This window comes from Somniosus microcephalus, unplaced genomic scaffold (assembly GCF_052327205.1).
Source record: "Somniosus microcephalus isolate GS21.2 unplaced genomic scaffold, FLI_Smic_1.0 unresolved_chr1, whole genome shotgun sequence".
Classification (NCBI taxonomy): Eukaryota; Metazoa; Chordata; class Chondrichthyes; order Squaliformes; family Somniosidae; genus Somniosus; species Somniosus microcephalus.
The window spans coordinates 133,953,341-133,957,187 of NW_028225179.1; positions in this window are offsets into that span (position 1 = coordinate 133,953,341).

The following is a 3,847-nucleotide window of genomic DNA, read 5'->3' on the forward strand; positions in this document are numbered from 1 at the left end:
ATGTTGAAGGTGGGGGAGGCGGAGGGGATGTTGAAGGTGGGGGAGGGAGGGAGGGGGATGTTGAAGGTGGGGGAGGGAGGGGATGTTGAAGGTGGGGGAGGGAGGGATGTTGAAGGTGGGGGAGGGAGGGAGGGGATGTTGAAGGTGGGGGAGGGAGGGAGGGGATGTTGAAGGTAGGTGGGGGAGGGAGGGAGGGGATGTTGAAGGTGGGGGAGGGAGGGAGGGGATGTTGAAGGTGGGGGAGGAGGGGATGTTGAAGGTGGGAGAGGGAGGGGGATGTTGAAGGTGGGGGAGGGAGGGGATGTTGAAGGTGGGGGAGGGAGGGGATGTTGAAGGTGGGAGAGGGAGGGGATGTTGAAGGTGGGGGAGGGAGGGGATGTTGAAGGTGGGGGAGGGAGGGATGTTGAAGGTGGGAGAGGGAGGGGATGTTGAAGGTGGGGGAGGGAGGGGATGTTGAAGGTGGGGGGAGGGAGGGAGGGATGTTGAAGGTGGGGGAGGGAGGGATGTTGAAGGTGGGGGAGGGAGGGATGTTGAAGGTGGGGGAGGGAGGGGATGTTGAAGGTGGGGGAGGGAGGGGATGTTGAAGGTGGGGGAGGGAGGGGATGTTGAAGGTGGGGAGGGAGGGGATGTTGAAGGTGGGAGAGGGAGGGGAGTTGAAGGTGGGGAGGAGGGATGTTGAAGGTGGGGGAGGGAGGGGATGTTGAAGGTGGGGAGAGGGAGGGGATGTTGAAGGTGGGGGAGGGAGGGGATGTTGAAGGTGGGGGAGGGAGGGGATGTTGAAGGTGGGGGAGGGAGGGGATGTTGAAGGTGGGGGAGGGAGGGGATGTTGAAGGTGGGGGAGGGAGGGGATGTTGAAGGTGGGGGAGGGAGGAGGATGTTGAAGGTGGGGGAGGGAGGGGATGTTGAAGGTGGGGAGGGAGGGGATGTTGAAGGTGGGGGAGGGAGGGGATGTTGAAGGTGGGGGAGGGAGGGTGATGTTGAAGGTGGGGGGAGGGAGAGGATGTTGAAGGTGGGGGAGGGAGGGGATGTTGAAGGTGGGGGAGGGAGAGGATGTTGAAGGTGGGGGAGGGAGGGGATGTTGAAGGTGGGGGAGGGAGGGGATGTTGAAGGTGGGGGAGGGAGGTGATGTTGAAGGTGGGGGAGGGAGGGTGGTTGAAGGTGGGGGAGGGAGAGGGATGTTGAAGGTGGGGGAGGGAGGGGATGTTGAAGGTGGGGGAGGGAGGGGATGTTGAAGGTGGGGGAGGGAGGTGATGTTGAAGGTGGGGAGGGAGGGGTGTTGAAGGTGGGGAGGGAGGGGATGTTGAAGGTGGGGGAGGGAGGGGTGTTGAAGGTGGGGGAGGGAGGGGATGTTGAAGGTGGGGGAGGGAGGGGACTGTTGAAGGTGGGGGAGGGAGGGATGTTGAAGGTGGGGAGGGAGGGGTGGTTGAAGGTGGGGGAGGGAGGGGATGTTGAAGGTGGGGGAGGGAGGGGTGGTTGAAGGGTGGGGAGGGAGGGGTGTTGAAGGTGGGGAGGGAGGGATGTTGAAGGTGGGGGAGGGAGGGGATGTTGAAGGTGGGGAGGGAAGGGTTGTTGAAGGTGGGGAGGGAGGGGATGTTGAGGTGGGGAGGGAGGGGATGTTGAAGGTGGGGGAGGGAGGGGATGTTGAAGGTGGGGAGGGAGGGGATGTTGAAGGTGGGGGAGGGAGGGGATGTTGAAGGTGGGGAGGGAGGGGATGTTGAAGGTGGGGGAGGGAGGGGATGTTGAAGGTGGGGAGGGAGGGGATGTTGAAGGTGGGGAGGGAGGGGATGTTGAAGGTGGGGAGGGAGGGGATGTTGAAGGTGGGGGAGGGAGGGGATGTTGAAGGTGGGGAGGGAGGGGATGTTGAAGGTGGGGGAGGGAGGGGATGTTGAAAGGTGGGGGAGGGAGGGGATGTGAAGGTGGGGGAGGGAGGGGATGTTGAAGGGTGGGGGAGGGAGGGATGTTGAAGGTGGGGGAGGGAGGGGATGTTGAAGGTGGGGGAGGGAGGGGATGTTGAAGGTGGGGAGGGAGGGGATGTTGAAGGTGGGGGAGGGAGGGGATGTTGAAGGTGGGGGAGGGAGGGGATGTTGAAGGTGGGGGAGGGAGGGGATGTTGAAGGTGGGGGAGGGAGGGGATGTTGAAGGTGGGGGAGGGAGGGATGTTGAAGGTGGGGGAGGGAGGGATGTTGAGGTGGGGGAGGGGGGATGTTGAAGGTGGGGGAGGGAGGGGATGTGAAGGTGGGGGAGGGAGTGGATGTTGAAGGTGGGGGAGGGAGGGGATGTTGAAGGTGGGGGAGGGAGGGGATGTTGAAGGTGGGGGAGGGAGGGGATGTTGAAGGTGGGGAGGGAGGGGATGTGAAGGTGGGGGAGGGAGGGGATGTTGAAGGTGGGGAGGGAGGGGATGTTGAAGGTGGGGAGGGAGGGATGTTGGGGAGGAAGGGTTGGGGGAGGGAGAGGGATGTGAAGGGGGAGGGGTGAAGGTGGAGGAGGGATGGGATGTTGAAGGTGGGGGAGGGAGGGGGATTGTTGAAGGTGGGGGAGGGAGGGGATGTTGAAGGTGGGAGGAGGGAGGGGATGTTGAAGGTGGGGGAGGGAGGGGATGTTGGTGGGAGGGGGATGTTGAAGGTGGGGGAGGGGAGGGATGTTGAAGGTGGGGGAGAGGGATGGGATGTTGAAGGTGGGGGTAGGTGAGGGAATGTGAAGGGTGGGGAGGGAGGGGATGTTGAAGGTGGGGGAAGGAGGGGATGTTGAAGACGGGGTGGGAGGAGATGTTGAAGCAGTCGGGGAAGGGAGCGGTAGTTGAATGATTATAGTGCAGAGTCATTTGTGATTGATATTGAGATACTGTATTCAGTTTTTTAGTAAATTGAGAACAAATATACGTTGAACATCTTTTCAGATGTGCCTATAGGTGTCCTTGCACCCAAAATAACCAGATTAATATTTGGAGCCTCCTGCAAACGAGTGGAAACTTCCACTGGTGATTAATTCATCCTGGGGGCCTGGCCAGTCTTGTGGATGGGGTCTGCTTCTAGTGCAATGTTTTTTAAACGAGCGCAAAGGATCGCGGAAGATTGATTTGTGCTGAATGTAATTTGCGTTTAAAATTCCATGATCTTTTGCGCGGGTTACGCCGATTCAGGCGAATTGTGCCGCAAAGACCAGCGCAACCAAGCAGTAACTGCAGGCCATAAAATGAACAAAGGATGTTCGAAATCTAAAGCAGTGAGAGCCCTAACGCAAAGGGGAGAAAATGGCAGAGATGGGAAACATAAAACATCCGGAGAGAAATTTGATTTGAACGAAAAGACAAGTTTCTGGCAAATTACAGCGGACCAGTGAAGAGACAGAACAGGTGAAGAGGGAGGGTACAGCCTACCTCCACCAGTGCTGTGGTCTGACCAAGGATTCCACCATCCCAAACACCAACCTGTCTCCCCCTTCCCTGGACACCAACAGAACCCGCTCCCCGCCCCTCCCTGAATATATCTGGAAATATCTGGTCCCTGATTGATTTATTCAGCTCCCTAACGTGCCTTTTCCAAACTTAACCCGTGGATTCCAAATATCAGTTTTGCTCTATTTATTTCCCCACCCAAGAATAAGGTCCAATTATTGGGAGACAGTGAATGAAAGTGCAGTTAAATGAAAAGTGTTGCGTAAATTGATGAGTTTTGCGCCCAGCATCATTCTGTCCGAAGTAAACCAGCAAAGTGAGTGCGCTGGATTGTTAGTGAACCGTTAACCTTTTTCTCTCCACTTTCAATATTTGCAGCTCAGCACTTTGCGAGCAGGAAGGAGTTGCCTATCAGCAGGAAGAACAAGAGATTTAAAACAAATAACATCATTGC